This window comes from Emydura macquarii, unplaced genomic scaffold, assembly GCF_026122565.2.
Source record: "Emydura macquarii macquarii isolate MOO-44397 ecotype Brisbane River unplaced genomic scaffold, CSIRO-AGI_Emac_v2 contig_3220, whole genome shotgun sequence".
Classification (NCBI taxonomy): Eukaryota; Metazoa; Chordata; order Testudines; family Chelidae; genus Emydura; species Emydura macquarii.
In genome coordinates this window covers 6,846,162-6,872,689 of record NW_027133357.1, presented here as the reverse complement: position 1 = coordinate 6,872,689, position 26,528 = coordinate 6,846,162, and the positions used below count along the sequence as shown (strand labels likewise).

At 48.4% G+C, this 26,528-nt stretch overlaps 1 long non-coding RNA gene across 2 annotated transcripts in view; it reads right to left on the bottom strand.

The window, feature by feature from the left end:
* Positions 1 to 423: 423 nt before the first annotated feature.
* LOC137142426 (uncharacterized) overlaps positions 424 to 26,528 on the bottom strand; it is a 102,067-nt gene continuing 75,962 nt past the window's right edge. For both annotated transcript variants that reach the window (XR_010916922.1, XR_010916923.1), the window contains one exon: positions 424 to 1,675. This is a non-coding gene — a long non-coding RNA (uncharacterized lncRNA). The remainder of the gene's footprint in view (positions 1,676 to 26,528) is intronic.

Below are 26,528 nucleotides of genomic sequence, written 5' to 3'. Positions count from 1 at the left end.
GTGCTTCTAAACCAGCTTTTTCATCTCCGTGGCCCTTTTCTGTCCCTCTCCTCCTTTCATTTCTTTTTATTACCGCTTCGCTCCTGAAACATATGATGATTTCTCAGGGTGTTTTTTTTGGGGGGGGAGGAGATGGGGGGTCCCTCTCCTTTCATTTATTACCACTTCGCCCATGAAACAACGATTTCTCAAAGTATTTTTTTTGTATTGGGGGGATGGAGGGGGCGAGAAGAGGGGTTGTCAAACTGAAAATTGTCAACATTTTCACTAAAACGTTTTTCCAGCCAGCTCTGCTGCAGACTGAAGAATTCAAAATGTTTTACTCCCTTTCTTTTTTCTGTCAGCCACCTGACCCCCACATCCCTGCACCACCCAGTCATTGCTCTTTCACATGCAGTTTGTCTTGCAAGAAACAGGATTCAGTTATAATGACAAGAAGAGGGATTTTTTATTGAAGCCGACAGAGACAGACCCTGGCCCGGATTGCGCAGCCATGGAATGGACCAACTATCACATCGGTGTGCTACTAATCACAAGCAGCTGCAGCTCCATCGGAGAGCCTGGTTTTGGGAGTGTGTGGCCCCTAGCAATCATGCCATGAAGATGGGCACCCACGCTATTTGGTGTTAAACTTCACAGGCCTTCACTGAAGAAGCTTCATCAAAGTGAAATAAGCTGACATGGTGCCCAATTGCATTATCGTGTTTGCCCAGCTCTGAAGTCTGCTGCCAGAAAAAGGCTGTACGACTGCTTCCTCAACTCGGGAAAATGAGACGTGTCTCAGGCCACTATCCTGGAGATCCAAGTCTATAAATAAACACATGCATAAAACATAGCTGCTAAGTGAGCAGAGTTTGCAGGGTCAGACACTCAGTGAGTGTATCTATGCTTGCCTGGAAAAATTCAGAATAATGCTAATCGCAGCTTATTACTATTTATGAAGTGTCCTTGTGCGGGGCCCAATCCAGCCTCCACCCCACCCCCAGAGTCCCTGGGAGTCATTCCATCAACCTTAGTAGCCAATAGATCAGGCCCACATCACTTTTCATTGCAAGTGCTTTACAAAAGGCAGGTAACTATTATCCCATGACCGTGTTTGCCTCTGAGCCAGCCCTTTGTGGCCTCTGAGGGCAAGACTTGCCCAGCTGAGGGTCTCCGAGTTAGTTGTCTCTGTGAGGTCCAAGGTAGCAGGGCTTTGGCCCACTGGCCAAGGAACACTTCAGTCTTCCACCTTCCAGGGTGTTAAGGCCCAAAGGAAAATCAGGAACAAAAAGAAAAAGAAATCCACAACTCAGAACAGGGTTGCCCAACAAGCTGTAGGTGGACCATCCTCTCTCTTCTATTCAGGGCTTGCCGCAGAATAGTCTGTGCTTCCGCCAGTCCTCCATGGTCTGGCCAGCCCTTCTACCAGGGGGCATCCTGCCAGCGAGCTAGCTCAGCCTCTGGGTTGCAACCAGGCTTCTCTCCCATCAAGGGAAGCAGCCGTCTGCTGTTCTGCCTCATCAGCCCTGAAGGGGACTAGGTATTCTCCTTTGAACGCCACTCTCCATGCTCCACATTTGCTGCTGGTGTAGTGGGGCAGGGCCCATTCAGTCCACAGGCTCTCGTTAACCCCCTCATTGCCAGTGTGGGGTCCATCTGTCCCATCACATCTCCACTTTACAGATGGGGAAAGCTGCAGCAGAGAGAGATGAAATGAATTGCTTAAGGTCACAGAGCAGGACTGTGGCAGAGACAGAAACAGAACCCAGGAGTGAAGGCTCTCCAATCTGTCATCCAGGTATTTACAGAACACTGCCTTCCTTTTGCTCCCACACAGATCTATGGTTATCTGTGAGCAGTAGAGGATTCTTAAGTCTTGTTGACTGCCCAGAACAAAACAGGCTGGCTGAAATGAATGCCCTGCTAAAGAAGAACCGAACTTAGAAATAGATCATCATTCTATGGCAGAGAAGTTGCCTGACTGTGGTTCAGAGATGTGGCTTCTCAAATTTCAGAAGCTTTTCCAAGGTGCCTGAGTTCCCCATTCCTCTTTAGTGTGCGCCAGAGAGGCCTGCAAACTTCACGAGGGACAGCAATTCAAGCACTTCTACTCAAGCTGAAAAATACCATGACTGCAACCTCTCAAACTCCCAAAATATCAATTGCTAGCCCCATTAGGATGTATAGTGAAAAAGAAAAGCAGTGGATCCAAAATACCACAGTTGTTCTGCTTCATTGACATCACAGATGGGGCAGACAGATCTTTCTTTGTAAGTCTGGTAATAGACAAGGATAGGCCCAAATGAAATGCCCAGCATCTAAGTTCTCTCCACACACACACACACACCCCCCCCCCCCCCCTGTCTCAGTATAGCAAAAGTCCCATTCTAAATCCCGTGCCAAAACTTTGCAATAGATCACTAACTCCATCATGGCTGAATCTAATCCCCCCCAGTTCTAAATTTGCAGCCCAGCACCCTCTCTAGTATTTAGACATTTGGAGTGGGAAGGAAGAGGGGGTCCCTTTTTTAAAATGCCATTTCACGCTAAGACCTCACACAATGAAATTTAGCCTGGAGTGACTTGGTACAGCTGACTTTGGAACTCCTGAAAACTGACAGTGTTTCTGCCATCTATGCCTGTCAGCATTAACTACAGCTGCATGGACAGTATCGCTCTAATTGATTTTAACACACAGACAGGGCTAGGTAATGAAGGGATCCACATATTTATCTGCATGTCACTCCCTGTGTATCAGATTTCCCAAGTAAAACGGTCTTTCCTTTATGTTTATTTACATACAGGTGTCAGATTTCCCTAATTCTTGTGCCTCTTAATTAGCCCCACTGTTCATATCAGGCTTCATGCTTTCATTTCTCTGCGCCTGTTGCTCTCGAGGTGGCAGCAGCAACCTCTTTGCATCCTTTCTTCTGTCAAAATACTCACCCCAACCCGCAAATGAGATTTCCTCTATTTGGAATTAGATAGTCTGAACTATATCCACATGACACTTGCCCATTCTGTTTGAAAGAGCAGCAATGACTTAATATTTTATCTGAAATTAACAAAAGGAACCCACCCCACTGTAGGGTGCCCAGATAGCAAGTGTGAAAAATCAGGACAGGGAGATCAGGGATCATAGGCACCTATATTAAAAAAAGCCCCAAATATCAGGCTTGTCCTTATAAAATTGGGACATCTGGTCTCCCTATCTCAGAGAGACGTGCATCCATTAGAACAACTTGCTACATAAGGATGATTTAAAGGAATTCAACAGGACAATTAGGGACCCTCCATGTGGGATTCCCAGTCCTGCCAATGAAAAGGGTGTACATGGAGGTCAGTGCAGATCAGACCCTTTGGGAAAACTGACTCGGGAGAATGAATATTTAAAAGAAAGAGAAAGATGTTACTTAGTATGACCCTGCAAAGGATTATAGGCTTGTGGAGGTGCTTCTTGGACCAGTCCCTATGACATAGTATTGGAATGGGAGTGTCACGTGACTCAATACTACTATCGAATACAACGTTGCTGGAAAGAGTCCCCAGTGGCATGACTCAGAGGCACAAGCCTTGCCCAGCAGTGGGATTTTGTTGGTTCACAGTAAGACTTGGGCCTCAAAGAAGCATTCTGCATCTTCTGCGCAGGAAGGAAAGGCTTATCCTGACCCCATCTCGGCAAATTCCACCTAGCACCACGGTAGATCCAGACCAGAACCTTACATCCCACCCCTTAGGGAAGTCCTGACCCCAATGTGGGTCAGGCCCCACCTCTGTTCATAGCCCTCTCCAAGGGTTTGGCAGCTCAGGAACCGACCCCCTGCTCTACGGATCAGGAGCAAGAATGGAGGTTACGGGCTGGACATCCTCCAAAGTTTGCTGAGTACGTGGACCCCTTCCCCCAGCATGTCAGCTGAGCCAACTCACAACAAACCCAGCTCCCACGAACCCTACACAAATATAACCACCACTCCAAGCACTTTGCAACAAACAACCTGGATGTGCATGTAAGTCTCCCAGATTTTTCCAGCTCTTTAAGGATTGCTACGGTGAACAGCAATGTCAAGAAATCTATTTAAATTACCAAAAGAAATACCTTGATCCTCTTTTCGACCGGCAGCAAGAATTGCCTTCTCCTTTACTCTAAAGACCGAAACAAACAAACCAATATAAAAATCTATGTAGCATTTCACGTTTTCTTTCCAAAGTCATTGGACCAGATCCTCAGCGGATGTCAATCCACCTAACTCCATTGAAGTCAGTGTGATTGGAAACCAAATGGTATTGAGTCAATAGCGCTATGCTGATCGACACCCGCCGAGACTCTGGCCCATTGTATGCCTAGGTCTCCATCGGCATGTGTGTATGTACACACAGCTATCCTTAGAGAATCAATACATAAAATTGAAAAGCAACATTCACCCACCCTTTATTCTGCTTAATTATTTAAGCTTCAGATTCTGGGACAGGAATAATAAAGAGGAGATTTACCATCCATCACAATAGCGGGAAGTGTAGCATGTTATTCCCTTGCTCTTACCTTTTAATCTTTTTCTTGTGCGCCCAATTGAATCAAATTATTAAAGCTGTTGCAAAATTCATTTGCTCTGATGTATGCACAACGGTGAAGAGAAATTGGCCACTCTGTTCTTGGGGGTCCCCAACTCCAGCTCATTAAGAAGTAGAACACCTCAGCAGCAAGGGAGCTGTTTGCAGAATGCCAGATCAGTGAAGGCCCATTAAAGGCAAAGGCATGGGACTTCAGAGGGATGTTCTGAGGAACGGCAAGATGGATTTAGCCACAAGATTTCCCACCGTTAGTGGGGGAGAACTGCATAGCAAAGCTCCATACAGAAGCCTAGTGGAATTCCCCCAAGGGCGCAGAGAGTAGCAATGGGTGAACTATTGGAGGTTAGTTTGAAATAGATGTTCTCTAGATCCCTTGGGGTGGACACATGGTGAGATTTCCAATATCCCTGATTCAATGCCTCCAGGAGAACAACATTCCTTACTGTGCTGAGAAAGGTTGAGTAGATGACCTCTGAATTGTTCGTGTTCTGAGCAGTGGAAAGCCTGTATCAGAATTCCCTCTTAAATCTAGGGAAGTTTAGATAGGGGAAAACTGAACTTTACAGGCTAGTCTGGTCTCTCCTCAAAAGGTTCAGTCTGGTTGAGCAACCTGACGTGTGAACGCTCAGTGACTAACGCATATGGGCGCAGCGATAGATTAAAGAAAAGAAAAGCATCTCTTGGCATCCCTAGAATTCAGGTGGAACGTCCCAAGACCAGTGTTGGAAGTGAGCCAGCCAGTTCAGGGGCGGGGCGAAGTATTCAACTCCTCTTGGAGCCCAGTGCTAGATAAAGCGAGTGGCCAAAGGGTCAGATGTCATCTAGCCAAAGGAATCGTGTGCGCCAACATTACATAGGACAGAATTCAAGGACGCCCGATGGGCATCTTGGGATGAGAAAGAACTCGCCCTCAGAGGCATCTGCACTGACAAACTGAAGCAAAACGGTCTCTTGGGTCTGTCGGAGGGAATTCCTCAGGTGACATCTGGGCCCTCCAGGAAAAGCCTCTTCTGGTGGTTTATTAGCTGTGGGGTAGGGAGATTATGGATAGAGTTGTTTTCTTTGGCTCCCCAACCTCTTTGTCAGTGTTCCTTTGGCAGGTCCAGGACGCGAAGGAAGCGGGGAACTTCCATCAGGCCTTGCTTCAGCCGAGCAGATCCATCAGTTCACCGGGAGAGGGAAGAAGCAGCTGGTCTGAAATAAAAATGTCAAAGCGCCCAGGTCTGACAGGTTTTAATCCCCAGCGCTTTGACAGGGCTGCCGTCTGCCATGTTCTGAGAACGTGGCGCAGAGGCAGAGCCTTAGCAACGGGTGCCCTTGTCACACACCATCACGGTAATGTGACACAAGCACCCTGAAGTGCTGGGGCTTTGGCTCTCCGGCGACGTGCTAGAAGGAGCAGGGACGTACGTGCTGGCATTTCACAGGGTGGTTTTCAGATCTTCCAGCTCACTCACCGGGGGCTTTATTTGTGTTGTGTGTGTAGTTCCACGTAGATGTAAGGTTTTAGTCTTTAGGGTGACATTCATCACTGTGCAGAGGGGACGGCACAACTCCTAGACACTGCTTAAGTCCCACTATACACCAACTTGGATGGAGTCACTCCAGTTTCACACCAGAGTAACAGACATCAGAATCCAGTCTGTTAATCCTGGCACCAGGACTGAGGCCTGTCAGAGCCATTTCAGTACTATTGCTTCATGAAATGCCACCCCCCTCCCTCGTTCAGGTGGGTGACTCCCCCTTTTTTAAATTCAGTTTCTATTTCTAGCCCATCATGCGTGCGCACGCTAAGTCCAACACCCCCCCAAGCAGCAGCTCCATTGCCAGATGGAGTTCCCCACGCTTTCTGCTGAGCTCAGCTCCGGAGGGGGCCAACCAGCATGCCTTTCTGAACAGACAATGCGGTGAAAGCTTGCAATCCAGACAGCAGCATTGCGCTTCCTCAAGGGAGCATGCCCTGGGAGAGTCCCGGCTTTTGCAGATGGAGAAAGCTGCCTTCCATCTGCAAATGCCAGTTGCCTTTACGATATCGACAACATGGAGTAGAGAAGGCACAGAAGAGCAGACTTAGCATAGCTCCATTGACACCATCCCTTATTACCACAAGTCAACGGAGTTGCAGGGCACGAATTTGTCCCAATGTGTCTCAATAAGCAGAGATGGACCCACCTCAAAACCTTAGACCTAAATACCAGCCAACTTTGAGGGAGTTTGCATCTGTATCCAAACTTTGGAATCTGGGCCTTAATCCTACTAGTACTCCACATGCACAACCCTGCCTTGGGCTCTACACCTCATCTTCTCTCTAAGAGCTCAGCATCAGCACCTCTCACGCATCCACTATTTCACCCCTACAACAGCCCGGTACCGACATACTGTTATCCCCATCTTACAGCCAGATAATCGGGCACACCGAGAGGATAAATAACTTGAAAGGTCTGACAGCTATTCAGTGGCACAGTCACGAACAGAACCCAAGCACTAAGTGCAGTGTGGCCCTGATGTCATTTGGTCTCGTGGTGCTTGTTCAGTAGCTCAGAAAAACCAAGGGGAACTCACTTTTGCCACAACTTTCAAACTGGATGACTGGACATTTGTGCGGCCTTCATCGCTGTAGTATCCGGTCACCTTGAACAAGATTATCCTCTCCCACTGCTAGGAAAGAGGGTTGGAGCAAATTGAGCTCTGTCCCCCCACAGAAATGGCAGTGAATCAGTTTTGATTTTGTTGTTTCACCCTCTCTACCTAGCACAACGCACCATGCAGCTATGGGGAGAACACCTTACGGTCTGTACTGCTATGTCATTACTGGGCCAGATCCTCATCTTGTGTAAAATTAGCATGGCGCTGTAGAAGTCAGTGGAAGCACACCCACTTTTACACCAACTGAGGATGAAACATTATCTTTGGGTGCTGAGGACCAGCTGGGTGTATTATGACTCGCCCTACTCCAAATCATTGAGATCTCTATCTAACAAGCCCTGTGGCACGCTGAGAACCAGGCATCAAAGCCATACATAGGTGGATTGCGCGGGGGGGGAGGAGGGGAGACACGACACAATGCTGTTTTCAGCTCCCCCATCTCTGGTGTGAAATTGTGGCATATAATACGCTCGGCCTTGGACTTTGATGCCTAGCTCTCACATCTCTGCAGAGTTTGTTAGATGTCTGGTCGCATTCGGTTCCATGGGACGCACTCTGGATAGCCTGAAACTAGCCAGCTTGGAAACTGAGGACTGTAGGGGAGAGCAAGCCTTATAAAGGCGAGGGGCAAGAGAAACTGCTGCAGACATTCGCTTACCATTTGTTTATAGATGACAGTGTGAGCATCCAGCTAAATGTGAAATTCAAAGATACCGGCTATATGAATTCAACAGCTGCTTTATCAGACCAACGTCTTCTTCGCCTGGCTCTAAATGAGTTTCGCTAGGGGGTAGGGGACTGACAATATTCACCGTTTTCTTCCCCTGCATTTTTTCCAGCTAGTCACTGCCATTGCCAGTTGTCCTGGGACAGGCTTCTGCCAACGTTGCAAGAATCCTCACTTCACTTTGCAGGTGTATAGTTGCATTGAGACATAATGGCACTGCATCATCACATTACAGCATCACGGTCTAGGGTTGAGAGCTACCACACTCCTATGAGGAAGAAATGTGTTATCCTTTCATGTAACAAATTGACTCAGGAAAGGACTACGATCTGGGAGTTGGGTATGCCTAACTTGTATCACCTATTTCTCCTCCCAAGGGAAATCGTTCAGCAAGACCCAGAATATTGGTGACCCGCTCAGGACCACAGGGCAATGCTATCCACAGTAAGTAACTGCACCAAGGATCTCACAATCTAAACAGACAAAGGAATTATTATTATCCTCACTCTTTCACAGATGGGGATTTGACGCACAGAGCAATGAAGTGACTTGCCCAAGGCCACACAAGTAGCTTGTGGCGGAGCCAGGAAGTAAACCCAGATCTTCCAAGTACCAGTCCAGCACCTTAACAACAAGGCCGTCCTTCCTCTCACAAGTGCAACAGAAATTAAAATAAATATCAACTGCAAAAATGGAAAATTATTCACCATGGAGACTTGATCAGCAGCAATTAATAAATAATGAGTACTACTAATACTTGGCATTTATATGGCACTTGAAATTGCAAATCACTCAAAGCATTTATTCCTAGTAATATCATTTGCATCTATTATAGTAACGTGTATAATTATTTATACAGATACATAATTTGGGAGGCCGCATCAAAACACGAGATCCTTTTAGAGGCCAGCCTGAAGGTTGGTTGTGGCAAAGCCTTTACCTGCCTATTTATTTACTGATTGCCAATTACTCGCCCTCCTTTTGAAAGAGAAACCGAAGACCTCCCCCCTTCTCTCTCCCTTCCCTTCTCCTCCCAACAGTCACACCACAGCCCCATCTGTCATAAAAACACAGGAAGGAATGCTCAGATTAAGAACCTAGCAAGCCAGTCTCATTAGCAGCAGTGTTCATTTAAAACAACAGCATCCTTGTCTGAGGGCATTTTTTTATTAACCTCCTGGGAGACTCTTCATTGACTGCGTAAGAGAATCTAATACAGCCCATGCAAATGTGGGGAACTTCATTAGAAACACAGGAACTGACAGACCAGTAATCAATCTAATCCAGTATTCTGTGTCCGACAGGACCAACTGCAGAGAAAGGTGCAAGAAGCCCTACAGGAGGCAGTTTGGGGATAGTATGCCCCCAATGATAGTTTCTTCCTGACCCTTATTAGGTAGAGGCTGGTTTATGCCTTGGAGCATGAGCATATGATCTAGTTTGTATGAGTGCCGCTGATTGCGTATTTCCCCTCCCGCCCACACATACACACAATTCGTGCATAGATCTCAGCTCCAAGGGCCTGACATTCAGAGGCGCGAAGTCCCTTACACTCCCATTGTCTTCTGTGGGAGTTGTAGGCACTGAGTGCCTATGAAAATCAGGCTTTAAGCGACTTTGCTAGCTAGTAAAGAACCTCTCTTTAGTATGTTCATTACTTTAGCAAGCACGCCATATAAAGGAACTTTGCTGCACATAGAGAAAGAGAGCAAGCTTGCAGACAAGCATAGGAAGGAGAAGATGCCAGGTCGTTAAAATGGTCACATGCCTCACAGTGGTATGGGGGGAAATAAGAGCACTCAGTTATACTGAATTTACAGGGGATTCTTTATTGAGGCTTCCAGACACAGATAGATCCTGCAGTTCTCGCTGACTTTCTAGCTCCCAGCCTGGGCTCTCTAGATTTATCACACAGGGCGTCCACTATATCCTGGCCTGGACTATGCAGTCAAGGAAGGAACGGTTAACTGGACTCCAAAGCCATAATGGCTGTAGTATAACAGCCCATTCGGCAGCTAGGCAGGTAAAGGACTGTCCTTGTGCTTCACTCAGCGGATGGAGGAGCAGCAGCGATGTGTTACAAGGGAGTTCTATCATCCAAGAGCACCATGACAAACAAGGACGGAAAACCGGCCTTTGAGTGCAAAGATGGGAATTAAAATGGAGCATCCGTGGAGAAGACCTGCCAAAATTAACTGAAGCCAAGTTATACTTAGAGATAAGCTTCTACGACATGCCTGGATCCCAGTACACCTGAATTGTGGAAGAAGTTTAGATCCCAATCCAGGTCTAAACTCCATGTCCAGTACCCAGGATACCTCTATAATGGACTGATCCGAAGCACCAGATCCCAAGTTGGAAAAATTTCTGATGCACTGTCCAATCTAGATGTTCGGACCAGACCCACCTCTAGTTGTGTGCAGTAAATTAATCCTCAGCAGACCTATCCCTTCTGCAGCAATTAATTTACTAGGAGGGGAGGAAGGAGTGCCATTGTTTTAATGAGACGTTTTGGCTGGGTACACAGAAAATGTACTAACCTAATAGACCTATTATTCCTCCCATGTAGCACGCCAAGTTTTCCATTGTATCTCATTCTCTGCTGCATTTAGAAGTTTAGCCTTTTTCCTCCCTCCTTCAACAGTTTTTTATTCCTGCTTTAAAGCACAGCCTGTCAACCAAACGAACATAAAGGAAAAATCCAATATATATAAACGGCAAACACACAGCACCTGTGTGGCAGGGATATCTACATGATGGACTGTAGAGCCATGGGATAGATACATTTACCACGAACCTGAGTCCATCTTCCGTGTTCTCTGCCTATCAAACCAGCTCTTCCTTCCGTCTGACATTCCAGTCCCGCTAGTGGCTTGAAACAACTGTCATGTTTAATGCCACTCTGCCAGAGAGACTCAGAAGCAAGTGTAAGCGGATGCCCCTTTAGTGTGTAAATGACACTAACGGGGGCAAGTTGAAGGGAGACTAAATTATCACTGTTCACATGATTAGCGGGCCTGCAGGTGCAGGTGTAATTATGCCAGTTTAGAGTCATCGATTAATGTGATCCACAGTCTAAGGGGTTAACAGACATTTATACCTTAAAGAGGACTTTACCGTAAGTGGCAATTCATTAAGTGATCTTGTCCCCACTCTCCTGTTCTGGGAGCAAATGCAGGATCGGGAGTCAGGATTCCTGGGTTCTGCTCCCACCTCAGCCACTGACTTGCTGCGAGACCATTGGCAGGACACTGACCTGCTCCAGGCCTTGGTTTCCCCACCTGTAAAATGGGGCTGCCTGTACAGACTCACTGCATGAAGTAGCTCTTATTGTTATGCAAGGGGGGGGGTGGGAAGTGGCTGGGGAAGTCCAAGAGATGTCTGTCAGATTGCAAACAGCATGCTGCCGCCGGGTCCGCTGCTTGGGGCATTAGGTGGCTAAGAAATAATTTGACAGCTCTGGTTGCTTTCATTAGAGCACCACAACCACCTCCCAGAAATGTCATGATGTTTAGTCAATGAATGTTTGTTAAGTGCTTTGGGACCCTCAGATGGAAGGTACTCCATACGGCGAGCAGAGTCTCAGGTCTTGTGGAAAGGACAAGGTGCTGGAGTTCAGAGAGGCATTTCTGATTGGATTGGAGAGTGTTTTCCCTCAGTTGCTAGCCTGAAAGAAACCTCCACTACGAATCAATATGTTTTTAACCTCCTCCCACTCCCCCCCTTCCCCAAACCCAAGATTAATCCAGTCAGGAGGGGGGGGGGGGGGGGGGGGGGGGGGGAAGCTGCCTAACAAAATCTCAGGCTGGAAAGTTACAAAGTAGCAGCAAGTGACACGCAATTATCCAACAGGAAAACAGATAGAGAACTCCTTTGGGTGAGCAGCAAATGATGAACCGCTTCAAAATTTATTTTCTATATTTATGGGCTGGAGTTGTAGCAAGTGGCTATGAAACACCCCCATATACAACGCTGCCGGTGACAAGCACAGGGAATGAGGAGCCCTGGAAGAAATCAACCTGAATTATGACACTTATTCAACCTCCCCCTCTCCGCTCTTTATAAAAATGACAGTGCTTAGGGGCACTTAAATATCCACCAGCTTCATCACACACAAGCAACCCTGCGCCCTCAGGCCCGCCACGCATGATCTATAGAACTGGCTCCTGGGCCAGCACCCCCTTCCGGGGCCCTATGAGGGCCAGGCAGAAAATCCCCCAATGCTGACCAGTCCCTGCTTTTATGAGACTTGCTCACCCACCACCAGTCTTATTAAATGCAGCCCAGCCTCATGTTGTCAAAGTGACCACGGCTCGCAACTCTGGACTAGAGGCGTTGCTTGAAAGCAGAGAGGGTGGGCTGTAAATCAGGACCACGGACAGCACTCCCAGGCTGCTATTTCTAGTCCCAAGTTATTCAGATACGGCTGTCGAAGGAGAATTTTTACCCTAGGGCCAGATGCAGCAGTAATGGGCAAAGTGGTGTAAAGAAGTTGGCCTTCTTTTAGGCCTTCTTCTGGCCTCTCAGTACATAAATGACTCCCAATTTACAAGCCGGATCCAGGTTCAAATCCTGCACGGCCACTGAGCCAAGAATCTGAGGGGGCCAGAGCCGAGGACTGGAGGGGGGGCTACAGGACTGGACTGAGGGAAGCTTGCACCGCTTGTGACCGGGCTCAGTCAACATCACTAGCTCTTCCCTTCCACGCAGGCTCTTCTCCCTCCCTAGCTAAAAATGAGAGGGGAGCCCTGCTATGGAGATCAAAGCAAAGGTACGACAGGCTCCTTGTTTGCTAATCAGAGGTGGCTAAGCAGCAGCTGTTGTCACAGGCAGCCCTCCCTGGGGGTCAATGGCAATCACTGCTTTGATGGAGAATTGGAAACTAAGGCAGCTTCCCAGGGCTCCGCAAACACCACTTGGCACTTGCCTTCTTTAAAAACTGCAAATCGCTGGGCTTGCAACCGCAGCGCCAGAGAACTTGAGGGGCAGCTCTGTGCAGGGCAGAGGCAGGCAGCGCCGGGACAGCAGAGCAGAGCCACAGGGCAAAAGCCTTGGAAGCCTGCAGCAGGGATTGGTCCCGGAATAGCAGAGACTAGGGATACCAGCAGGTGAGAATCCAAACCACCCCAAGAGTGTTTCGATTCAGATCTTCTCTGTGCAACCTTAACTACAGAGCAGCTGCCAATGATGTGTTACCCTCCCCCGCGTCTTTGATGCCAGACTCAGGAGGCAGGAAAGCCTCTGGCAGACCCTGCCATGGCAAGTGTGGAGAGGACGGAGGCAAAGGAATCACAGGGCTCAAAGGACACGTGTGGCAGGGAAGCCTCAGAGAAAGGAGGGAAAGCTGCTCAGGGCAAAAGCCAGTGGGTAGATTCACCAGCAAGGGCAGTCGAAATGGAGCCCAATGGTTCGTGTCAAGTTCCACATCCCTGATCTCAGCGTGGGCTTTAATTTAATAAAGGAAGATGGAAAAAGCTCAAAAACAACAGAGAGCTTTCCCCCTGCCAGGAGGACACACCCATCCTAGGAAGGTAGGCCTTCCTGGACACTCAGAGGAACCCCTTCCCTGACCCTGGAGCCTCCTATCCGCTGCCCCTGCCCATGAGACAGGAACAGAAGAATGGCCATATTGGGTCAGACCAATGGTCTATCTATCCCAGTATCCTGTCTTCCACCAGTGGTGGATGCCAGGTGTTTCCGGCAGTTGGAGGTGCAGGGACACCTGGTGCACGGGGTTGCATCTTAGACCATCTTGTCTATAAGCCAGTGATGGGTCTCTGCCCTCCATGAACTCAAGTTCTTTTTTGAACCCATTTATATTTTTGGCCTTGACAGCATCCCACTTCAATGAGTTCCAGAGGCTGGCTGTGCATAGTGTGAAGAGGTACTTCCTTTTTGTTTTAAGCCTGCTGCCTATTAATTTCACTGACACCCCTAGTGCTTCTGTTATATGAAAGGAAAAAACAACACTTCCGCTCCACACCATTAATTATTTTTATAGACTTCCATCATATCCCTCTTTAGTCATCTTTTTTCTATGAGGAACAGTCTCAGTCTTTTTAATCTCTCCAGCTATAAGGAAAATAGTATTTTCTTGAAATCACCACTCTTGATAGGATTTTGACATTTCATGAGAAACATTTTTTAAAGCATTTTGATAAGGTCAGCACATTCTAATTTTTCATTTCAAAACAACTTTTTGTTTAGATTTTTTAAAAAATATATAAATGATACTGCAACATACAAATGTAGGAGAGATGGAAGTGGAAGGAGACATTTCAACTGATTTGAAACTTTTTTTTTTTTTGTGGAAAATTTCATCAAGCGGGAAAATTTTTAGGAAGTTTTGGTTTTGATCTAAGGGACCAGAAATGACTCTTGAAATGCCGGAATTTCCCTTGCAGGGGGAATTCCGAGTTTCAACCAGCTCTATTCACACATCTGCTCCTACTCTGGTGCCCAGAGAATGACAACTCCCAGTTCTAAAGGGCTCCAAGAGCTGTAACAAGCATACTGGCATACATGCATGTGCCCCGCATCCTGTTACAGGGCAAGGGACATAAGGAAATGAACAGAAGAAGGGCTTTAGAGACCTTTTTCCCCTCGGTGAGGGTGTGGAAAACGTGGAGGGAGAGTCTCAGGGGACCTGCTAAAAGAAGGGGATGATAGGAACCCTGGCACAGAGCAGGGACATTATTACAGGTAGAAATAGTCCCACCCCTCAGACATTTAGGTGAGAGCAGAGGGAAATGTGGAGAACAAAGAACCTAGATTTAATAGCCCCATAACATATTCCATCCAGCAGAGTCTGGTCAGGAGGCTGTGAAGTGTAGGGTGGGAATGAGGGGGTTACAGATGAGCAAGGAGCATAGTGGGTTCACCGCACATACGAGGTTGCTGGTGGCATCTCCCCTCCTCCCAAAACATGCCAGCTGTGCAGAAGGGCTGAAAGAAAGCCAGGGAGACATTCCTAATGAGGCCTGCTGCCACGCAGCACCTTGGAGAGCTGGAGGCCTCTGTGTTTGCGTTTACAGATTTCCATCCAATCTACCACTACTCTGCAGCATGGCCCTGAGTGCAGATTAGCCAAGACTGGCCCTCGCTGTAGTGCAGAGAACAGAGCAGCCAGCTGCATCCTTTCCTGGCAGAGTCACTCGCTTCCTAATAGGGACGCTGAAGAATTCAGCCTCAGAAAGGCAAATATCTCCATTTATCAGTGGGGAAATTAACTAGAGAGAAGCACAGCCCCAGCTTACACGGTGTCTCAGAGGCAAAGCTGGGAATAGAAACTCTCACGTCTTCCCCCTTGTCCAGCATTGAGATGTGGTTAGTCAGAGACCCCTTTGCATGAAAAGTCTTGTACTCATAGCCCAGATTTTGAAGGATTTGCTTACAGTTGGCTCTAAAGAGAGGAGACTAGGGGAGGAAGATGGAGATGAAGGAGACAGGTCTAACTAGGTATTTGCCTGGCCTTCGTTACCAGAGCATCTCCCCGTAGCCTGGGAAGTAGGATGCTAGTACCCTCCTTTTACAGATAGGCAACTGAGTGACTTTCCCATGATCAGATAGGGAGTCTGTCCCAGAGGAGGGACTTGAAACCAGCTTCCTTTCAGGACCATCCAGTGCCCTATGCACTAGACCATCCTGCCTCAAAGGGCTGCCCAACGCTCTCCTGCTGAACCTGGGCACTGGTTCTGAATTTCTGCTCTTCACATTGTCCCGGCCTGTGGGTTTTGTGCAGCTTCTGCCGTTGCAATTATAATTTTAAATATATGCCCAATTCTGAAGATCACTTATTCTCACTGGTTAAGTGCTGTGATTGAAAGAGCGTTTCATGCAGCAGCATCTACACTACAAAGTTACTCTGCATAAGCACAACTGAGAAACACTGTGGCACTAGTGTTATTACTCAGCACCCAGAAGTTTGCTTGGTGCCATCCAGACCCCCGTCTTTACCCTCTGCTGCCCACCTCTGCCACCACACAGGCAATTCGATATGACAGCACAAAGCGCAGGGAAATCACACCAATACAAATTGGGCATAAATTGTAGATCATGCCAGACTCACCTGGTTTCCTTTGACAAAATAAAGGATTTTTTTTAGATAAGGGAAATGCAATGGATCTACTATATATGGACTTTCATAAAGCATTTGACACACTGCTACATGGGAACTTAGGAGTTACATTAGGGAAGACGGGGATCAGTACAAAAAATAAGATGGATAAGAAAGTGGTAATATGAAGGGAAGCATTAATGGTGTTGTATGAGGCACTGGCAAGATCCCACTTGGACTAATGTGTACAACTCAGGTCACCTGTGTTCAAGAAAGATGAATTTAAACTGGAACAGGTGCAAAGAAGAGCTATGAGGATGATCAGGGGAATGACGGGCCTACCTTACGAGAGGAGACTGGCAGAGCGCTTGGCTTGTTTAATGTAGCAATGAAAAGGCTGAGGGGGTACAGAGATAGTCAAGCTAAAGGACGAGGTTGGCACAAGAACAAACTGGCCATGAGCAAACTGGGGCTGGAAATTAGAAGAAGGTTTCTAACCATCAGAAGGGTCAAGTTTTGGAACAGGCTCCGACTATGAGTTGGCGGGGGGTGAAGTGGGGCAGCAAACAATTCATTTTGAGAGAGCTGGACTAAATTTGAGAGAGATTGTATGAGAGGTTGTTGTGATGCTGTGGGCAGGACTCAGCAGCCCTGGGGCTCCCTTCTGTTTTATGTTCCTAAACTTCATGCTTCAGGGTTTCAGCTGGGCACCTGCAGGGGTCAGGAAGGGATTCCTCCTTCCCTCTCCAAGGGATTCTGAGGTTTTTAAAAATTATTTACTCCTCCTTCCTCTGAAGCACCAGGGATGGCTATGGCTGGAGATGGGAATTGGACACAGAGGATCAGGGTTCTAAGGTGGTACCGCACATCCTCTGTCTCAAGTGTTTGGCTGGCTGGTTCTTGCTCACATGCTCAGGGTCTAAATGATCACTATATGGGGGGTTGGGAAGATGTTTTCCCCCAGGTCAGCGTAGCAGTTATCTCAAGGGGTTTCCTATCTTCCTCTGCAGAGCATGGCTGTGAGTCATTTCTGGGATTATCTGGGTGTATCTCCATAGTTCCCTGCCATTGGAGGGGCCTCATGCATCTGTGTTGGGCCCTCCTATTCTCTGCCTGTAGCACATAAAGGCTAGGCCAGTGGGGCTGCGATAACTGAAATTTTAGACCAAGGTATTGGGTGTAGGGGCTGAGATATACAGGAGGTCAGATTCAAGGAGAACACAGGCTCTTCAGTCTTAAACTCTAGGTTGCTAAGTCAGAATGGTACCAAAAAGAAGGTTTCATGCATGGGTTTAAACGTGAATTGTGTGGTGGAGCTGGTGGTGTATGCAGATTGATGTGTCTATGCACATGTGCAAGAGTGAAACACCATCACTGCACTGCTGAAAGAGGCAAGGGGAAAAAGTTCCTCCAGCCTTTCCCTGAATGCACATGGAGCTAAGAGCTTTTATTTAAGCGAATGCACCATGGTGCCATTCATCTTATTTAAATGCAAATGACAGAAATACACCTCTATTAAAATGCAAATTTCACTTCAAGCCTGCCACCTCCCTCGTGTAACACACTCCCCTGGACAGGAGTGCAAATCAAAGCCCTGTGTTTCCCCAGTGCTCACAACTTGAGGGGTATCTAGTTAAAATGCTACGGCAGGCGTACCAAGGCTTACACAGCGTACTCGGAGAAAAGGACAAACCTTAGGGCTGCGTATTTCCTAGCGGAACTGGGAGGGTATACTTCTGTAAGAAGCACACACACCCCACCTCCCCCCAACCTTTATTTATTTATTTATTTATTTTTTTAAAAGAGTAAATGCATTTCAGAGGCCAGTTAGCCCCTGCAGACCTGGGTGTTGCGAAAGGCGTCAATCTTAAACAGCTTTGCTTCATAACAAGATTTGGAGAACCAAGAGCCCAGAGCTGCTACGTCAAAATAAATAATTGTTTTCTCACTTTCCCCAAAGCTCTAAGATGTTCTTCCACTAAAGAGGAAAAAACAAGGACCAGAATAGATGCTAGGGGAAACTCAGGGAAGTCACTCACTGGGTGGCAGAACCAAGCCTTTTTCCTATATGATCTTCATTGCCGGGACTCTGTATCTTACATAGCCACATCATGGCAAAATCATAGTGCCAGAGGCCACACTACCATGGAGGCAACTCATCTGTAACAAACCCAGAAAATGCATGGAGTCAGCTCAGCACACAGCAGGTTGGATCCCAAATCTTAGGCCTTGCTTACAATGGAGATTACAACCAGCTACAGGCACTCCTGGCAGCACCAGTCTAAATCCTTGTCAGAGCACAGGTGCCTGACTCCATCACTATTCATGCTCCTGCAGCTTCAAGCAGGGGGGAACGGTGCTGGTACAAGATGGGGCTTTGATTGGTCGTGTCTGTCTACGTAAAAGGATTTGTAGTGGTGGCTGATGCCTCCAGCAAGGATTAGGGCTCAGTCCAACTTGCAAGAGCTGGGCTCCATTGCAGGGCGGGTTTGGGGTGGAAAGAGTCAGAAGGGTCCAAACAGCTGAAATCTTACTTATTCTTTGTTGCCCACAGTGGGTGATAAGACGGTGCAGAGGGGTCAGTCCCTGTCCCAAGGTGGTGACCGCCAAAGTGAGAGAGAAGCACAGAGGTGAGAAAAGGAGGAACACAGAGGGTTAGGGGTTGTTTGTTTTAAAGCCAACAAGTCATGTCATTGCACTATTGGCAGCTTGGCAGCCATCGGTCTTGCAAGATTTTAGCCCACAAAAAAGAGGCATCTCCTGAACTCCCCCCACCCCAGAACTCCCCTAGGCAGCTGTCATACTAGTTTCATTACCTTGCCAGCTTCACAGTGCAGTTCAGGACATGGCTAGGACAGCGGAACTAAGCCAAGCCAGCAGAACCATTCCATTCCCCAAGTGCCTGGTTCTCGGATGTGCTACTGCAGGACTGTCCCTTCTCCCCTTTGGGATCTGACGGTAGCACAGATGGTGGAGTCTGTTATACTGATGTATCCATTGAAATAACCTCTGCTTTCCACTTGTTATGCAGCAGGGGGCTTAGATTGAGTTCTCATTCTAAAATGACTAACAGTTTACCTAGCATTTCTTATCCAAGCAGGCCTGAGCCCTGCTTGAGTTTGGTGACCGGCAAGTTAGTGTCCCGGTGTAGGAGACATCAGTGATGCAAAGTCCGGGTATTGTTTAGTGTCAGTTTATTCACACTACAGCCCCCCAGGCCTGAAACAGAGGTGGTCACAAAGCACATGCAGGCAACCCTCCTCTCTCATGACCTGCACCCACTTCCCAGGGACCAACTGTGCACAAAGATTCTAGTTACAGAGATTAAGGTAAAGAACAAACCCCCGTGCGATTTACAACAGCTCCCCCACCCATTCTGCATCACAAAACTAACAGTACACAATTTCTTGAGACTTCACAGCACCTCTCACCTGGGGGTGAACACTTATAGAGTGATTGCTCTGAGATCTGACCAATCAGTCCTCACCCATAAAAGGAAACTGCACAATACTTTCAAAAGATGGGCCTGGAAGCTTAAATTCATAACTCAGCCAGAGAGTAGAAGTCAGACAAAGAGACTTTAGATTTATGGCTTATTACTACAACCATCTGTAACCCACTAACCCCATTTTTGTTGTGAGTGCGCAGCAGTGTTAACAGGCCACTGTACCGCAAAGGATCCCATGCAGTATGTGCTATCTACTTATGCTAAACAATCTGATCCATCTTGCATTTAGCTGTGATGCTGGGAGTACCTTTCCCAGACCTGACAAAGGGCTCTGTGTGACTCAAAAGCTTGTCTGTCTCACCACCAGAAGATGTAACTTCCTCCACCCTGTCTCTCTACTATCCTGGGACTGACACAGCTACAACTACACTGCACACAGTTTCCACACTAACAAAAAAAGCTTTGAAGAGCACACAATAGAATGGGCATCACCAGCTGGTCATAACCTCCCAGGGAGGTTGATATCACACCCCTCAGTTGCCAATAGGGAAACTCCGCTAGAGAGATCTGATTTTCAGAGCAGCTGCAGTTCCAGTTGACTTTAATGGGGGTTCATTTGCTCAGATCCTCGGGGTGGGGAAGGAAGAATCAGACCATTAATGACTGTCCCAATGGTCAGTCAATGGCCAAGAGGGGATGCAGAAGTTGTACCTTGAGTCTGACAGACTGCCCTCCCTCCCTTCAAAATGCTTCACAGAAACACTGTGCCTGGATTGCCAAAGGAGCCTAAAATCAGACACCAAAAAGCTGCTGAGTTTCAGGAATTGGACACCCAGCTCCTTCTCATGCACTTTATGGCCAGAAGGGACCAGCAGATCGGCTCGGACCTCCAGCATATACACAGGGCTGACAATTCCACTGAGCGACTCCTACATCAAGCCCCTGCACCTTGCAGGTGAGCTGCAGCATGTTCAAAATTCTCAGGTCTTTAGGAAGGGAGAGGGCGCTGGTTCCAGGAAGCCGCTCATGGAGAGTTGGCATTTGGAACCACGGCAGCATGGGCAAGGAGAGAAGGTGGTGTTGCCACTCTTCCCCTTTCTACTTGGAAGAAGGCAGAGCTTGGAAGAGGCAACAATGCAAGAGCAATGAGTATTATTCTCCAGGTGGGCAAGTCGCCCCCACCCTTCCTGTTGCTGGGAGATCGGATTTTAAGTTATCCTGGGCACCTAGTGGGACGTGGGTTCTTGGCTTGGGGGTCACCGTGACCACCCTCTTTGTAGCTGGGGTGGGAGTGGGGAAAGCACTCACTTCTGTGTTTTGTTGTACCACAGGATGTCAGTCTGGGAAAAGCAGGGGAGGCACTGATGTGGGGGGAGCCCCAGCCCAATTCCAGTGGAAGCATCCTCCGTCTAGCAAGGTTAATACTAGGCTTTCAATTCCTTCCCGCCACAGACTACGCCGCTCATCTACCAGCACCTGCTGAGCAGCCGGATACACTAGTGCCCTGCTCTCTCAGCGGCAGCAGGCACGACTCCATTGGCTCATGGGGACTGGCTGGCCGATACAAATCCCTTCTTCACACACCAGCTGGTGTGCAAAGCCCTCCAAAGCATAAGGAGAAAAAGGGACCTCCCCATCCTTATTTCACAGGTTTTAAGCAGAGGTCTCCCCTGAGGGGAAGAAATCAAGTCCTTCCGGTAGTGGTCAGAACAGATCAAAGGCACCAGACAAGCTAAAACCAGAGCCTTCAGAGGGTCGCTTTGCTCTCAGCCTGCACAGGGTTAGTGTTGGAAGGTACCAGGTTGACAGTCCTGCAGGTAGAGCATGGGCAGCTTCGCAACTGCTGCATCTCAACCCTGCCTCCGAGGGGCCCCCTTTATGGGTTGAGGGAGTTCAGCATCTATGACCCACTCAGTCCTTAGCTTCTCCACTGAGAAGGGAATGGGGCAGCCGGCTAGCCAAAGGACATCTCTGCACAGTGTCCTGGACCGAGACCAGCACGGTCAGTCATTTCACACAGAGGCTCCTGACCAGGCATCAGGTCTCACCCATTACTGCAGGGGACTGGCTCTGTAGCACATGACCAAGCTTGAGAGCCATCCAGCTCCAAGCCCGGCTTTCAGACTCGACCAACCAAACGACTTTTTTGTTGCACAACACTGGAGAGAGATGCAGCTTTGCAGCCCTGGGCCAAGAGTGGCTAGTGATGCTGGGTGCTCCCCCAGAGATGCTAGCCAGGGGCCCAGTTTTCAGAGGGGGGGTTGCTGGGCACTTTCTGAAAAACCAGGCTCCTTGAAGAGATCTCAGGATGGACACCTGCCCTCCTCCCATATCAAGGCACCCAAAATCTAATTGCTTTTTAAAATCTGGCCTGGTTCTCAACTTCCCACCCCAATCTGTAGATCTTTGGGAACCCCAAAGATGTCCTAGCCATTATCTGGCCTGATTCTGTGCGTTCGTAGGAGTATAGTCCCACCCGTGGGTAGCTGGTGCCACATGGGGCAGGCCAATTCTTGGCAGGGCAGGGCAGGAGAGCTGCTCTCAGTGGAGATCTGGTCCGAGATGGAGAAGCTGCTGTAGCAAGGAGAGAAGATCCCTGTCCCTAGAGAAACAGTGGAGAAGGCTCTTGCATCTATGGGGGTCAGAGATGGGGCAGCCAGAGCCAAATGGGCAGGTAACCTGGACCCCCGTCTGAGGAAAGTTCGGTTGTGCTGTTGAGGCCCACAGTCATTTGGTCGTCCTCATCCGCCCCCCACCCACCCGCCGCACAGATTGGAGTCCTCCAGCATCTGCTTTCCTTCAGGCAGCTGATGGAGTGAGTGAATCCCACGCCCTGCTGCTGAGTGCAAGCACAAGGGAAGGGCATTCACTCCCCCAGACGCTTCCTCCACCTGCCAGCGCTCCTCATTCAACCCTGCGATTCATTTTCCATATCAAATCACTATTGGGAGGGGGTACAATCACTCGAACCTGTCAGGAACCAGATGCTCAAGTCCCCGTAGTAGCAGCTACGACAGCAAATCAGCTTCCTTTTCTGCGCATATTAATAAACCTGTGCCTGCAGTTTCTAAATGGGTTTATCTCAAAATACCTGGCCGGGCCTGCAGCACTGCAGCGCCATCAGATTAAAACCGGATGTCTCCGTGCCATCCATCTGTTCTGACCATATGGAGACATCAGCTTGGCTTAGAGAGGACGTGAACAGCGAGGTCCTCTTCGAGCAGAGCTGCTGGTGATGAACTCACCTCAAGGCCCGGCCCGGCTCATCCCAGTTCCAAGCCTTCCCCACTGATGTTTCTCTTGCTGGGCTAGGAACATAGGTAGCAGCAGCAGCTGAGCTGTGCGGACCGGTGGGAGTCCTTATACAAGGGCCCGAAGCCTGAGCCTACAGCAAAAATGCAACACAACCCACACAGACACAGTGAAGGGCCATAGCACATATAGCGGCTTGAATCTGCCAAGGTAATGAGCCTGGCTGGTTAATTCAGGAACTCGAGGTTCCTGCTTTCAGATCCAACAGGCCCTGGTTCAGTCCTTGCCGTGACCCAACCTGGGGTGGCATTAAAGCAGCATGGAGGGAGACATGCAAGTCACAGAGAAGCCCATTCACAGGGAGAAGTAGGTCTGAAAGGACAGCACCCAGCCAGTAAGACCTTGCTGAAATGGATGCTAATGACCCCTGCATTCTTCCCATCACTACTCATAAGCCAGCTATGAGAATCAGAGGCCTTGAAGTAGAAGCTGGGTGCAAGGAATTCTCCAAGTCTGTTTCCACCTGCTTCCTGTTTGCTCCTTCCCCGACCGTGTATTCCTCTGAAAGGAAGCAAGAGGAATCCTTGAGTGCACAGCCGCCTACCGGAGCCCTCCTTCATTGCTCTGGACTGTAGATCAGTCCACACAAGCAGCCACCTGACCCCAACCACCCTCTCGGGTCAGGGGAGAACTTGCACTGCCCTGAGCTTCCTCTCACCCGGCTCCACCACGGTCCCCACCTCAGCTTCACTCCTCATACTGGGAATCAGGAAAAAGGTGTTCCCTCTCACATTCAGCCCTACGCTCCCCTCCCACATCTGTCTAAGCCGCTTGGCTGGCCTCCATTACCATCCAACCTGAGTGCCACCTAATAGCCCATGTATTTATTCTCATAACATGGTTTCTGTGTCTCACTCCCCCCAAGGCCCAGATTTTTAAAGGGATTTAGGTGTTACTCCGCTTCGCATTGCAAGGCCTATGTGATGTAACAGCCAACTCCCATTTTCAACCATCACCTAGGCTCCGTGGGCCCCAAGCCGCACCGGAATTCAAAGGAATTTAGGCTCCTAAGCAATTAACTCTCTTCTGAAAATGGGACGTGGTTGTTTAAGTCACTTAGGCCCGGATTTCTGAACCGATTTTGGCTTTGTTCCACTCAGTGTTGCTCACAGAAGCCTGGCAGGCAACTGAATCCCAGTTAGCCGCTAAGCCACTACTGAACCACTTGTGAACCAAGGGCACGAGCCATGGACTCAAACCCTCTGTGAGACAGAGGATTCCCCACAGGATCATTCCACTTTTATGCTGGTGTGACTCCACTGATTTCAGCCGAGTTATGCTGGGTAAAACCATAGTTACATGGTGGAGGATCAGCCCTTCCTGAGGTAGAGGACACTCCTGCCCCGTTGATCCTTGTGCTTTACCTTCATTTGGCAGACAGGAGACTCCTCTGCCTGCCTCACCCTCTGGTTGTGGGAGGTGCTTCTCAGCATCTCTGAGCCATTACATCCCCAAATGGATTTGTTTATCCACTCCATGCCAGCTGGAAGAGCGCATTGCTGAAACTAATTAAATGTTAATTACACACTGCAGGCTCTGTGCTCCGTCTTCGTAGAAGCCGTCACAGGAATGATCATTCTTCTCACTCAGTGAATGGTGCAACCAGGGATTGGGCTTCATCAGAGCGTTATCCCGCACGCAGTATGTCGGTTGGACTGCAGGGGATGGGGTCATCGCTGTGACCTGAGGGCACCAGAGAGGGTCCCTGAGTTAGAGCCATCTTCTCCAGTACCTGCCCGCTTGCAAGCCATGGGGAATCTGATATAGCAGGTATATGTGAATTGCCATTGCTGGGGGATTTGGTTCACCACACACGAGAGAGGAAACATGTTTGTCCTTCCTTACACCTCATGCTGAAAACATCCTCTCCCCACCTAGAAATTTGCACCCAGTTCTGGGTCTGGATTCCAATCCCCACTTGAAGCTTCGAGCTGTCTGAATCCATGGTTTTGCTTAGGACCACGGTCTGCTTCTGCTGTGCCCTGCTGCACACAGTCAGGGAATCACAATGAGGGCGTAAGCAAGACACTTCTCTACTTAACCTCTTGCTCTCTTAGTTCCTTCTCCAAGGGAGGAGACTTTCTCCAAGATGAGGATATGCAAAGTGCTGGTAGGTTCCTGGCTGATGCCTGATTTATTCCTGTAACCTGCCTACAAGGCTGATTAGCCGTGCACAGGCACTGACCCATGTCTATTCTGTATAGGTCTGTCTATAATTGCTAAACACAGTCACTGATCTGCTTAGCATTGACAAGGCACATGCATCAAATAGGAACCACAAAAGCTTGCATGTGTCAGTCGGGCACCAGCCATCCGGGACCTGCGAGAGGGTAGTATTATTCACATGCTGCATCAGACTACAAGTGTGATACAGGGGCAGGTCCTGCTACAGGTGTTACATAGGGCTCAAGAGGGCTGCAGCTTCAATCAGGGTTGATGTTGGCTTTCTATTAACACGTGAACACACATCCCTCTAATTCCCTAATTTATCTGTATGACAACTCCATAGGCTCATGGTTCCCTTTCCCTTCAATTAGTGGCCTGGCACAGCCGATCCCTGGATGAAAACACAAGGGTGGGTGCCTAGAACATGGGACCATAGGTCAGGACATCAGTGATGTGGCTTGTAAAGCCGGTATCTGTCCCCCAACATGTTGTACGTGACTTCAGGTGAGGCGACTGGGCTTGCATTTTGGGGGTGCCTCCATTTCTGAGATTCCTCTGGGCCGGATTTTCAGTAGTGCTGAAAACCCATGATTCCAGTGGAAATCTTTCCAGGATTGATTTCAAAGACTATTCAGGGTCAGATTCTCAAATGCTCACATTTAGGCCAGCTGGTCAAAAAAGTTCAGCACTCAATGTGTTGAGCTCTTCCAGAAATCTGGCCTTGAGTGTCTGACCCATTGAAGGCCTGGCCCATGATTTATCCTCCCTCTATTTGAAGACATTTGCAAACAGCAAAGAGTTTAACACAATAGCCTGCAAAAGGGTTTTTAAAAGGTATCACCTGCACCCTTTGAACCAGGATAAAAACTTGCAAAAGAACAAACAGCTTCTTCATGCATCTTCACCCAGTTTGACTGTCTAAGTTACTTGCTTCCCTGTAGATCTGTGCATTATTTTAACACAGCCTGCTTTTATACTCCTCTCCCCACCTTTCAACTTCCCCCCTTGTCCAAAAACTCCTGGTGATCGGCTCAAGCCACTGGCTAGTTTAAGTTCCTGGAAGATTATCAAAGATAGCAGGGACTGGAAAAAGATCCAGAGTGGCTCATTCTTTCTGACTGGTTCCCCCAGGACAGTATTTAATTGCTTTTTGAATGATCCCAGAGTCTCTGCCTCTGAAGAAACCTTCCCCTGATCACCCAACCATCCTTGATATTTATTACTCCGCAGGGCCTGATTTGGAATTTGTTTTCCTTTCACTTTCCATTACCACTCCCCTAATCCTCTTCCATCCGGCGCACTCATCCGTTCCTTTCCTACTGCTTGCTGTTCGTCTCTTCCCCTACACCAAGGCGGTTACTCAAAGCTTTTCAAACCCATTTCCTTATATTGGTGAAGGAGAAATCACCGCTTGGCAGTGTGAGAATTCTGAACCACTAGAGATGGACCCAGAACCAAATCCCCACATGTAAACACCCCTCAGCTCTCAGTTCCACAAAGAAACCCCAGCAGGTCTGGAATAAATTAAACTCCTGCTTCAGGCTATGAGCAGCCCATTACTTAGTGGGGGTCAGAAAAACTTCCCCTGGGAGCAGTTATCTCAAAACTGCTTCATGCAGAGG